The following is a 14,069-nucleotide window of genomic DNA, read 5'->3' as shown; positions in this document are numbered from 1 at the left end:
CCATCCACCCAAATTCATACTTTGGCAATGTGGACACTCAGTCTGGTTTGGGTGAGCTGAAATAGCTGCAAGAAAACACAGAATGTGGATAACTGAGTCAAGTTAAATTTTCTCCCATTGGTTCCTCCTGCAGAAAGTGGGAGTGTTTGAGCTGCAGCTAAAAGCTGAAAAGAGAAGCTCAGAGGATTAGACAAGCTCAGTTTCAAATTCCTGGCTATCTAATTCTCCAGCCCAAATTAATTTAAATATTTTAAAACCTGATTTTAAAGTCATATAAAATATTTATAGATTGTAATTACAATTGACAGAGTTGGTTAGTTCAGACAAAAGTATCAACAGACTGGAGTGGGGAGCATACACTTCCTCTGGGGGTGTATAGCTTGATAAATATTGATATTGAAAACCCAGAAGCCTTTCCTTTGCAACTCCTGGGAACAGATTATTTCCCAGGTGCATCCCACTGTAGGGATTGGGCATTCCTTTAATGTGTGAGTAGCTCAGCAGAAGGTGCTGTGCTGGAAATCTCAGTGCAGTGACAATCCCTCTGCAGGGCACACAGAATGAGCTGTTTTGGGAGGACTCCCAGCTCCCACATCCTGCAGGGAGAGCTGTGGTTCCCATGGGGAGCAGCAGCACGGAGCTGCTCAGGGCTGGCAGTGGGGATGGGAGGGCTGCTGAACCCACACGAGTCAGGGAATGGCCTGGATGGGGGGAATCCTCATGAATCAGTGAGTCAGGGCTGGCCTGATGTCACAGAGCACTGCTCTGAGCCTCAGCATGGCCTGGATTGGGAGGGATCTTTCCTAGTTAAGGCATTTACACTAGTGTCAAAGACATCTTTTCATGAAAATCCTTTCCTTAGGATTTTTCCTCCTGAGAAGCTGAGAGACCTCAGGAACAAAATGTAAACAATGGTTATCTGCTGCTGTGGAATGCAACAGGTGGATCTGTGATTGGCCCATGTTGGATGTTTGTAATTAATGGCAAATCACAGTGAGCTGGCTCGGACAGAGAGTCCGAGACACAAACCTTTGTTATCATTCTTTCTGATTCTATTCTGTTCTCAGCTAGCCTTCTGATGAAACCTTTTATTCTCTTCTTTTAGTATAGTTTTAATGTAATATATATCATAAAATAATAAATCAAGCCTTCTGAAACATGGAGTCAGACCCTCGTCTCTTCCCTCAAATAAGACCTATGTGAACACCGTCACACACTGGGGAGAAAAAGAGGACAGTATTGGTCCCTTCATCCCTCAGCTGTGAAATACAGATATTTCCAAACAGGGACTTAATCTGCAGGAACCACTGCTTGCAACTTGTCTAAAGAGAACATACACCTCTCTTGGTGTAATTGAGCAAGAAATATACAGTGTGGGCTCTGACTTTGATGTCTTGCTGGATGAAACTTAAAAGCTATGATGGCTTAGAAGCAAGCATCAACACCATGAGTTTTCAAAATGAAAAGGCATCATTCAGAAAAGCAGAGATCAAACTCCAAACACCCTTAGATACCTCTGATAACTCACTTGTGAAATGGACATCTGCTGCTACTGACACTCTGCTGGATGCCCAACAATTCAGAACTCTGCTGAAAGCTTGTACCGTAAAGGTGGGAGCAGTGGCCAAAGTCTCATCAGCAACAACAAATAGTTGCCCAAACTTTACATGATAGGCACCATTATAAGAACATGGAAAAGAGGTATGGCTTTAGTGGAGATATAAATAATGCAGACTGGCACAAGCACATAGGCTGAGTGAGCTGAGAGAGGCTGCTTTTCTAGACAAAACAGAAGTTATTTGCAAAAGGGCAGAGGACTATGGATTATAAAATAAGTGTTGAAAAGCTGGTACTCCATAAATATGGTAAGAGTAGTTTATCTGAAAGAGGATTCAAAGACCAAAGAGAATTTCACATGCTTAGATGAATGTATTCCTGAAATTCTGCTACTCAGCTGTGCCTCCCCTCAGTGCAAAAATTTAAAGCAGAGACTTGATTTATTTATCAATAAATCCACAGTCTAATTGAACATACAGAAAAAAATAGTGCCTGAGGATAGTTAAAGAAATATTGAACTACCCCCCAGTGTTTGCTGAATCTGTCACTTTTGTCCCAGCAAATTTCTGTGTTGGGACAGCCATGTGTGGGGAAGGAGCTTTCTCAGTGCGGGGGAGGAATCTGCACGAACCACTCTCTTGCTTTCCTCTGCTGCTGCCTCTCCACATCCCCTGGGCTCTGTGCTGGGATCCTCAGTCTCAATCCACAGGCTGTGTGGGGCTAGACAAGAACATGGAAATGGTGGCCAGGATGGTCAGAGTGACCCTTGGTGTGCTCCTTTCAGCTCCAAATGGGTTCTTGGTTACACAACTCTGCCTGGACTCTGCAAAAGCAGAGAGAAGAAAAAGAGAACCACAGCTTCCCTCTCTTCCAGGAGATACAATACAGTCTTAAAGGATGGATAGCAGAATAGTTATTGCTGTTTCCCAATTCTGCCTTCCTCACCTTCAGCATCCTCCTTCTTTGTTTAAGTTCTGTACTTCTGTTAAAACACAGCTAGATTTGGAATAATCAGAATGAGCAAAAAGATACTGATTTGTTTTACTCACCTCTGATCTTTGCAATGCCAAGAACCCTCTTCTCCAGTTCCTTTTTGCATTTTTTGGATTGATTTTGCGTCTGCTTTTTATTAAAATTTGTGTGTGAGTGCAACAAAAGTGCAACTACAGCATTTCAGGAGCTGAGGAAGTAGGGCTGACAAGGAGCTTAGAGGATGTTTGGTGTAGCCCACCTCTGCTGAGCAATGTGGATCAAATATATCCAACAAGGCTGACAGCTCTTTTATCTAATCTGGTTTTTAAGACTCCAAGTAATAGAGATTCTACAGACACTCCAGCAGCCTGTTCCAGTGTTTACCTAGGTTTATAGTTAGAAAGATAACCCAAATCTCCTTTCTTGGAAATTAAAGCAATATTTCTTGTCCTAACCTCAGAGGACAATGGATTAGTACCTCCTTTTAGTGGCTTCTTATGTGCTGGAAGTCAGTTATCAAACCCTCCTCAATTGTGTACAGGAAACAAACTCAGTTTCTCCAACCTCTTCTCCTAGTTTATAGGTTTCTATTTATTCCTGTTCCTGTCCAGTGGGACTGAACCTTTTATTTAAAAATATGGTACTTAAACCACATTCTGGGTAAGCTGGTAAACCTCCAATCCTTCTGAGCACAGCAGAGTAATGATGTTTGTCATGTTACAAGCAGTGCTACTGGTGGTACATTTTACAAGATTTGCTTTCCTATGAGTACATCTCACTTCTCATTTACTGTGGATGTTATCACCTTCAGATCTTCCAGGCTTCTCCTGCCTTCTTGGTGTGCAGAGATTTGGCTTCTCCTGCCCAGATATAGCTCTTTTTATTTCACTTGAGTGAATGTGACCCAGTTAAATTGGAATCATTCCCCTGGTTTACCAAGGGCACTAGTTCTAATTGTGGTGCTCTGGTATTTCCAGTTTCTTCCAAAATGCTGTCATTTACAAATTTAACAATATCTAATTTATATTTTCAATTTATAACCTGCTTAAAGTTAGGCTAAGAAATACATGGTTTCTTGAGAGTTCCTTTTCCCATTTTCTTGAAAACAGGTACTATATCTGTCCTCCTCTGGTTTTCTGGGACTTGACCTATCCTCCACGAGTTCTGAGAGATGATAACTAATAATTATGAAATTGCACTGGTTAATTCCTTAACCACTTTTGGCGAACAGGTCTTGCTGTCTACAATAAATGTAACTTAACTAAATCTTCTGTAATTCTTTCTCTATTCTAGTTCACACTCCTTTGCCCTGTTAAAACAAAATGATCAAGTTAAAATTAACCTTTTTTGAGGAAAGACCCAAAGATAGCATTTAAGAGTGAGCAAAACTGTCACCACACCTTCTTGGCCCCTTTCCCTCTTCAAAGAAAATCCCACAAAGCTTTTGAGAAGCAGAATTAGCAAAAAGTAAAGTAAGAAAATAACAAAAGCTGTTATGGCAACTGAACTCTTTCCTGTTCATCTCTTTGTGTTGTTTGCTAGACTTCCCTCTTTGTTCTAATTAATTGACAAACTCCTTCTAGAGTCATTCATTTCTCAAAACTTATTTATTTTGCCTCACTACATTTATTTGCACAGCACTACTGTTGTGTACAAAGATTACTCTTTAATGGAGTTCAGAACACCCTTGCACAGCATGTAATTCTGTTCAGTCCAAAGAATACAATACACTATATACTGAGTCTGTAACTTCAATTAATCTTATTTGGTTTTACTCTGCTTGATTACTCTTTATGTGCTTTCTTAAAGTCATGTGATTTTTACTTTTTATTTTGACTATTTTAATTAGTTGCTTCCACACAATATTTACAAGGATATTCCACAGCTCTTTTCAAAGCAGTTTGCATTAACTAACTGTAATAGATTTGCTTTTGCAATAACAAAATTAAAATAATACAATCTTTTTAGATCTCAAGTATGTATTTAAATAAAAACGAATCAAAACCTGTTACTCCATACTTTAAAATTTGAGACACCAGATAAAATGCTGGCATAGTTTCAGCATGTCTGGATGTGAACATACCCCTTGTGAAGATCTGTTTGAGAGGCTATCTGTGCTGCAGCCACCAAAAGCACAGCAGGAAGATGCATCTGTGTATTCCTGGAGAACAAATCCAGATTGGCAGTGCTATCTGAACCTCCACCCAGGTTTGATCTTCAGGGCTGGCCTACAGACAATAAGAGGAAATAAACCTGCAGGACTTTAAGGGGAGCAAGCATCACCTGAGATCTGTAAACTTGGCAGAGGACATCAGTACCATTGGTGTCAGTACCACTGACATCAGAACCATTGATGGTGCAGCCAGATCAGTACCATTGATATCAGTACCACTGGTGTCAGTACCATTGATATCAGTACCATTGATATCAGTACCATTGACATCAGAACCATTGATATCAGTACCATTGATATCATACCATTGGTGTCAGTACCATTGATATCAGAACCACTGGTGTCAGTACGGTTGATATCAGTACCATTGACACCAGTGCCAATGATGGTGCAGCCAGTCCTGGGCACTCTTGGAGCAGCACCCAGCCCTATCTGACTGGGGGAGGGGGAAATAATGAAATTGGCGTTGCAGAGCCTCCAGCAGCTCTGGCACTCAGCCAGGCTCTCAGATCAGCTGCTGTCAGTGCCCCAGGCAGGCAGGATGGGCTGTGCTAACTGTGTGCTCCCAGGGCAGGCCCAGGCTCAGGCACAGCCCCAGAGCCCAGCACAGGCTGAGGATCAGGGCCAGGTGCTGCCCTGGAGCTGCCCCAGCCCTTGGCAGAGCCTTCGACCTCCAGCTGACACAGAGCCAACACCGAGGGCTCTGGAGGGAGTGCAGCTGCTGGGAATGCCATCCAGACCCTGCTGGCCAAAGGAATGCACCTCCTGTGCTCTGTGCTGGGTATTTCCCTGAGGCCAGCAGGAGTCCCAGGGGGAACAGCCATGAAGCTGTGGTTTGGATCTTATCGTTGTTATTTAAGTGACGGGTTAAGCCCGAGTCTGTCAGTGATAGATAGAAATAACACCTGCCTGATCTGAAAACAGGAGCCTCAGTGACTTTGCCATGCACTGCAGATAAGCAATATCTTGCCTGGTCACAGATGCCCGTGTTAACACTGCTATTGCTGCCAGTGTCTGAGAGGGCAGCTGCCTCCATCTGCACATCCAACAGATGCACAGATGCCACTGGTACCTCTGCCTGCTAGATAAAGCCAGCCAGCAATATCAGCAGAGCCCAAGCCAGCTTTATATAACCAGCATGGGCACTGGTGACATGTGAGGGCATGCAGGGCTGCTCTCACACACTGACTGTGACACTGTCAATGCTCCGTTGAGGGTGGGGATGGCTGCTGCCAAATATTTCACATGCAGAAAGAAAGCCAAGTTATTTATCTCACTTTATTTACAGTAATAGGGGACTGTTGAACAGCATGTTAAGTGCACTACAATAAAATCAATAGAGAATATTAAAAGCAGAAATAAAGATCAGCCAATATAAGGAAACTACTAACGTGAATGAAAGGATCTAAGAGGAGGGAGCACTCAACAGCTAAGGAAAACCAACCCACCAAAACAAAAGAGAATGATTCCCAGGTTTGATTAGATAAATCCTCAGCCTTTCACTAAAACAAAATACCCTTGACATGATGGTTTCTCTGAAGCCTCCAAAGAGAATTTTTCTCAGCCTACTTGAAAAATGTTCATAATCAAGGACCTGAAAATCCATAATCTCTGGTCTGATCTCACGTGCCTAATTCCAGAAACTGATTTACCTGCACTGACACTGCGGGACTAGAACCAAAAGAGAGCCTTTAACAATTCAGAAATCAGTCTGTCCATTCTAAGGTCAAGATGAGTTTTGCCATTGGTCTTAAAATAGTGGCAGAAATTCTTACCCCATGTAGAGGGATGCTGGATTACTTTCCTTTCAGATATAAGCAATAGATGGCTGGTACTCTAAGCATGACTAAAAGGTTTCTCTTTGGTAAATATACACAGATTTTGAGGCAAAGTTTAATGGGCAAAGCTCAAGACTGACTGGAAAAGCTGTTTTCTGGATCACTGACCCAAGTAAGTCCAGTTTCTGAATGATCTACGTCATAATGTACCAAAAATTATTTTAATAAAACAAAGTTGTGTTTGCTGTCAAGCTGATTTTTGATTTTTGCTGCTTTAACTGGACTTTGAGTGAGATATCACAGACAGCTGCCCATTAATGGAGGTTACAGCCAAAGCCATCAGTGTCCTTTGCTGGAAGCCCCAGCAGCCCCTGCCTCTGAGCCCCTCGGGTTGTTTGTGAGGGCAGCATTGAAGCAGCTCCTCAGCTCTCGCTGCTGTCATTGCAGCACTGTGTTAGAGACAGCACCTGGCTTCTCTCTGACCAAAGGCTATGGAAAATGGGGAGAACAATATAAAGAACAAAATTAGTAAGCAAGTTGAAATCTTTTACCTGAAAATGTATTTGATCCACACCAATCCTTTTGTTTGAAGGTATGGTCCCCTTGAAAGTTTCTGAGCTTTTCTCAAAGGTAGAAATTTTGAACTGTGATTGTTCGATAGTGGCTGGTTTTTAACTGTTCTTTCCTTCATTATTTTCTGCCACAGAATGTCTTAAAATGAATGATTTGATGGCTCCATTCTTTACTTTTCAATTTTTCTATTTCACCATTATTATTTTGTCTTGTTCTGCTGCTTTTCAATTTTTTTCCCCCTCTGGTAAAGTTAAAGGACAGAATGAAATATTAAAAAGAACTATGCCAATCGCTTGGGTGGTAACTAAAGGGTTACAAATATTTTCAGTTGCACATTCCAGCTCCACAGATCCCAAATTATTGTCCAAGAAATTGTATTGAAAGTGGTTCACATTCATATTCATAACTGCTAGGCCCCAAAAAACCCAGAGAGTAATGAAAAATACTGTGGTCATTTCTCATACTGAGAGTGGCCTCTGCAGAGAATGAGAGGTAGGAGGGGGTTCAATGAGGAAATTATAAAAATCAGCTTCAAGAAGTTTTTATTAAAGCTGTAAATAAATATTTGCATAGAAGAGAGAAAGTTTAAAAATATGAAGACACAAACACACTTGTGCATTTAACAGAATGCTTTGATTCCATATTGTAGTTCAGCTAAAAATTCTATGCCACAGAAAGCAGTAATTATTTCAGCTTTGCATATTGTAAACCTGGTCACTGTCATTCTTTCTTTGCCTCCACATGCCTCAATGCCATTTTCTACAATCGTGGGGAGATTGCCTTGGCTCTCGCTCAGCTGGCTCAGCTAATGCAATTCACAGGCCTTCAAATGTAAGCTTGTAAACTATTTAGTTCTTTTTCTCTCTAACAGCTTGTCTATTAACAGCTCATTGAATGGAGGAGGGAGAAGAAGCTAGTGAGACCTCTCTTGGTATTGTTCAGCAGTGACCCCGGCTCCCTCGGATTGGTGGCCAGTGCTCACTGAGCAGCGTTTGTCAGGACGCGTTGTTTTGCTGGATAATGGTGCATTGTGCGAGCAGCCGTCTGGATTAGTGGCAGGTAACAATAAGCTGGGAAAGCAAGTCTCCTGTGCGATATGGTAAGGTCGTAAGAACGATGCATAAAAATCCAAGGGAATGTTCGCTAGGATGGCCGGAGTGCTGCAAGAAAACCTGTGCCATTTTGAGGGTGCTCTGTCCGAACTTCCCTCCCTCTGTGCCCTGCTCAGGACCCACATCACCGCTGTGTCCACCTGGGATGGACCTGGGAATGAGCATGGTTCAGGATGGTTCAGGTGCAGGATTGCAGGCTGTGTGTGCACTGCTCATGGCCTGTGCTCACTGAAGGTGGATTTTGTAGGACCATTAAATCCCACTGCTCATGGCCTGTGCTCACTGAAGGTGGGTTTTGTAGGACCATTAAATCCTGGGCCAGGAGCATCAGAGCCCGTGCCCGCTCTCCCTGCAGCTATCGGGTGGAGGGCTGTGCAACCCTTGCAGTGAGAAATGTGGTGATAGGGCTGATGATGGGGCCTGGCTCCTGTTCCGCTGCCGCTGTGAGATTCCGTGTTGTCCTGTCACCTACGAGCCTGCCACACCCTCTGCTTTCCCAATGGGTTACACAAAATCCCTAGTGCTTTATTGCTGATGGCTGAGATTTAACTTTTCTTACTGTTCTACACGGCATCACCAGGCAAGCTGGCGGCTCAGCGTTCAGTAAAGAGAATAACTCTCGGCACAGATTTCTCCCCCTAAAAAAACCCCGACCCACCATACTCACAGCCCGTTCTGCTACAGAAACACCGCGTTTCCAGCTTTGCTTTTTGCTGCGCTAAGTGTTGCAGATCTGGTGTTACCTCCCGGACAGACTGACAAGGCGGCAGCACGCAGGAATCAGGTTGGCAGGAGTGATTTATGAGCGCGATCCCGGCCGTGCGCGCATTGCGACTCCCCCGTGTGGCTCGAAGGCGCCTCGGGCTCAGCCCCGGGCTGGGGATGCTCGGCAGCAAACCCGGGGACACCCCCGTGCTCACGAGTGGCCGTCGGCTTGCAATTAATATTGACCCCGAGAGAATAATGCCACTCTGTTGTGTTTCTGCTACAGGAAAAAAATTAATTAAAAAAAAAAAGGTGTAATATTTTACTAACTGTGATGCCGTGGGAGGAATTGTGAGGTCTCATATTCTTTTGCTATGAATTAGTCTTAACAATTTAATTCTCAGCTCCCTTTTCCCCCATCAATGTGTCTTAAGATGATGCCTTTAATAGATGCTAATATCTATTTGGACGTCATTAGTTATTTTAAAATTGGCATTATAAATTTGCGTGAACTAACACAACACTTCAAGGTCCTAAACACATGTTAGTTGTACTCCTCTTCAGGTCACTTATGATAAACATTCCTCTTTTTGGCTTAGCTAGGAAAGCCTAGTTTTCAGTACAGAACTGAATATTTTTACCCAAAACCACAAAAAACCAAAAAAATAAAAAAAACCCCAAACAAACAAACAAAAAACCCAAACCAAAAAAAAAAAAACCCAAACCAACAAAAAACACACAAACAAAAAAAAAATCCACCAAAAAACCCAAAAAACGCCAAAAAAACCCCCAAAAAACCCCAGTTTCTACTACTTATGTATGTCTTTTGTCTATTTCGTATGTCTTTTGTCTATTTTGTATATCTTATGTCTATTTTCTTGGACATGGGCCAGAGGAAGCAATTGTCTTCTTCCAAATTAAAGGGTTTGACTCTGTCCCATGTTACACTGTCTCAAATTAGCTGTCAGCTGCATGAAGAGAAGTTAGACTTGCACCAGCATAGACAAAGGTAGAGTTGGGCCCAGTGTTCATTGTGTTTATTAAAGTGTTTACTGTTTTCAGGAACTTGGCATCCTCTTCTTCCATTCATCTGAAATCAGCAAAAAGAGATGCTGAAATTCTAAAATGTTTCAAACCCTCCAACACTGTAGCTGTGCGCAGGATGCATTGTAACTACCAGACCTTGATGGCACGAAGATATGCATCGTGAACATGAAATCTGGGGAGAAAAGATAAGCCTTGCCACACTCCCACAGCAGCAAAACACTGCAGAAAGTAACAACTGCATTTTTGTGGTATTTGGTCACATCCCTCCTTGCCCTGGCAAAACTTTGACTTGGATCCAAGTAGGTGCAATTCCAGGAAAGGGAATGCCCAGTGGAGCTGTGCCCAGCTGCAGTGGATCTGTATTTGATGACAATTGAAAAGATGAATGAAAATCATTTCGGTTGCATTAGGGATGTAAGCTGTCAGGGATTTGGATTACTGCTTATTCAACGTTTTGGACGGCGTCTTTACGCTTCCAAGAAATCCTTTTTAGTCCAGGCATCAAGAGGAGACAGGATGAGCTCCAAGCAAGAAACTGGAGCTTGCAGACAAGTAGCTCATGCTCCTGACACTGGAGAATAAGGGAATGGAAAGTAAAACAGAGCAAACAAAGGAGACTTTGTGGGCGTGCTGTACTGCCAAACCTCAGCGGCCTGGATACATTGTTGTTGTTTATCTATCTCCATCGGTGCTTATGGGTATGTATTGATCTGAATAACTCATGTCTGAGGGGTCACTGGGGCATCTGATTTTATCCCTTTCTTTGGGAGGTTTATTAATATTGACACTTCTTCATTTAATTGGGGCACTGGCTATGGAATCCTTTTTTAATGGAATCATATTAGCTAATGTACTGCCTGTCCACACTCAAATCCAGAGTGCTTTACACAAGTCTATATTTGAGTAACTGCTAATGTTTTAAGGAAAAAAAACAACTCAAACACCAAAAAACACAGATATCTGAAACCAGAAAGGAATAGCAAAACCAGAGCTATGCTGTAATCTGCAAGCTGCATTTCTCTGTTGAAACACGGGGACCCAAAATAAAGTAACAGTTACTTTTCCTGTCCTTCTCAAGCGTTATTTCTTTCCTTGTTCTGTCAAGGCTATTCCTCTTGCACCCTCCCACCAGGGGCTGCATTAGTTTCTGGAATGCAATTATTCACATCTGTACAAGCTTTTGTAAGACATTACCAACTAAAAAAGATAGCCAGAATATACAAGTTTGCACATCATCTTATTCCTGCAAAGAGAGTGTATCTCTGAGCGAACATGAGTATGGCAAACATTGCTCTTTAACTTTCTCTTCTTTCCTTAAACAGATTGGGAGGATGCTTCTACCATTTATAGAACAGATTTTTGTTTCTTGAAAGTGCTCTCCTGGGATTGGCTAGGAAAGTGGTTTTTTGCAGTCTGCTTGATTGGTCTTCATTGTGGAGCAATTTCGGGGGCCTGGCTTTGGACCCCATTTGCAATGGGTTTACAGCAGAAGGTCACACGTTGTTACAGAGTCATTACTGCCTCTCCCCTTGGGAGCACAGCTCACCTGTGTCTTTACCCTTCACCAGCAGTTTCTGACACGTCTTTTTGACATCTGTGCAGGAGGACAGGGACATATCACACTAACTTTGGCAGAAATCAGCAGAGGAGTGAAAGAGGGGAAAGGAAGAGCAGAAATTCCACTTCAATTAATTTATTAATTCTCACCAATTTTGTCCGTGGTTTTAATGATGTTTTGCTTGTAATGCATGAGGCCTTTAAAAGAGTAGGTATCTCATCATGCTACTGGCTTTGTGAAGTCCAGGAAGAACAGGGGGCTGGAATGTGGACAAGAAGATTGCTCATGGTAACTGTGTCTGTAGCATGTCTGGATCCAGCACACCACACCCCTGCTGCTCCTTACAGCAGCGTACATTCAGCCTGAGTTCACTCTGCCTGCAAACCCTGCCTGTCCTTGAATCAACTTCACTGTGTAGGAAAACCCAACAGTTGCAGTTATCTCCCTGGCAAGCTGCACGAGAGTGGAAAAACGTCGAGCATGGATAGAGCCTTCTCACTCAAAGCATTTCTGCTTCTCTGCAGCTGAGGATCCCAAGACTTTCATTGAACCCAAATAGCATTGAAACCTACAATCAATATTTGCACCAATAATGGAAGACCCTAACTCTGTTGTCTTGTTAGTTTCCACCTTAAATTCTGCCAAGGCAGTAACTCCTCTGAGTCACAGACATGGCCACAGACAAGCAGGACAGAAATCTGGGTCTCTCATCTCATCCCTCAGCTCTAGTCATGAACATGCTTGCTCTGCTCGCTGCCACACCGATGATAGATTGTTATATTCTTCTCTTACCAGGAGAGGATTTGTGAATTAAACACACACCCAGGGCCCTAGCAAGGTCGTACCACAGGGCTCTGAACTACAGCTGCTTTTGGGAGAGAAACTCGCTGCTGATCAGTCCAACCCTCCACACACACTTTACAAACACAGCTATTTTGGGGCTGTTTCGAAAGACAAAAGAACTGTTTGACTTCAAGGTTAATTCCAAGTTTTCAAGTAGGCATCTCAGCATGTGACCAGTGTCTGTTCTGAGTGATTTAGCCTAAGGCTGCCCTAAGGTGGCGGCTCCTTTTTTAGAACACAAGAAAATAAATGTATTGGTCTTCCAAAAAAGCTTTGTGCAAACCCTGTGGGACCCTTCCCAGCCAGGACATCTTGGAGCATCTCTGAAGTCAGTGCCCATTGCTGTCATGCTGGTTGAGCTGTGGATGTGCAGCCTGCAACACTTGCAGCAATCTCTGACCCACAGCCTGTGTCTTAGCCAGAGTTTGCATCACCCATTAATGTCTTTCATACCTTTTGCTTTACCTGCACCTCTGAGTTCATTTATTTTTATGTCTTCATAAATCAAACAACAAAGCCCATTGATATGATTATATTGAAATAAAGCCCTCTCTTTTGTCACAGCGCTTTGCTTGCCCTCCACCTCTGGTTCTCTGCAGGTTCTCAGATGCCTTGTTAAGACCTTCAAAGCCTCACAGCATACTCTGAGAAGAATGCATCTGTCCTGAGGCTTCGAGAAACTAATTCTGCAATAGTATAATTTATGAAACTCAGCATCCTTTTTTTCCTTTCCATGCAAAACTGAACAGGAACTAGGGCTGCTGAATTAATCTAGAAGTTTTTATGTCACATTACTTATAATCTGAACTGTAGCTGCTTCTTCGTACTTCATATTGAATTATCCTTTCAGGGCTAGATCCTCACCTGGTCTTTTCCCCACAGATTAACCATTCCAGTGAGGCTGGCAGTAAATAAAGGAAAATTCATCCCTTTCTTTCTAGACACAAAAACAAGTGTAACTTTGTGTATCTGACTTTTTTCTTTGATTTTTATTTCTCCAATCCTTTACTTAGTCATTATAGATGTTAAGAAGCCTGTTTTGGAAATGATTAATGCTATTAATAATTTTCTAATTCAATAAAACCTCTCATCTTTGAACTCCTAGCAATATTTTCTGCTTTCTTCAGCTTTTCACTAATTCAAACAAACGACAAATACAACTCTTCCTTTCAGTTTTCTATTATTTCTCATGTCTGATCAAATAAATTAACAGACTTTCATTTCTTTCCCAGGAGTCATACCCATATGTTGGTGAAGACAGCATAAAAATATTACTTGTTCAAACAGGAGGGGGGAAACGAAGGATAAAAGTTATCTTTTATTCACTGTTCCAAGCGAACTGCGTGTCCCATTCCTCTCACCTTGACATCACCTGCTTTGCTAACCATAAATATTGCAAGGTTTGCAGAGCACCCATTGGTCTGGTTTAGCTGCACTGGGTTATAATGTCCCCTCTCAATCCCTCAATAAAGCAGCAGTTATTTTAATCACACCAGCCACAGTACTTCAGTGGCTGGGAAGAGTCAGCTGTCCTGTCAGATTGGCTGCTCCACAGCCAGGCAGCCCCAGCCCAGCAGAGCAGCATCCTGCTGATGCACTTTGCTGTGTTTGGGCAGCTAAAGATCCGTCTGCAGGCCCATTTGTACCTGTGTGTTGTTGATGGGCAGCGTGCCTCGGGCACAGAGATACTGCATGCAGGAAATGGATCCTCATTTAACCGCGTTTAATTTTGTTCTCTGCATCTCCATCAT

The sequence above is a fragment of the Zonotrichia leucophrys genome, chromosome 12 (assembly GCF_028769735.1).
Source record: "Zonotrichia leucophrys gambelii isolate GWCS_2022_RI chromosome 12, RI_Zleu_2.0, whole genome shotgun sequence".
In the NCBI taxonomy this organism is placed as follows: Eukaryota; Metazoa; Chordata; class Aves; order Passeriformes; family Passerellidae; genus Zonotrichia; species Zonotrichia leucophrys.
The sequence above is the reverse complement of the archived record's forward strand: the minus strand, read 5'-3'. Positions refer to the sequence as shown.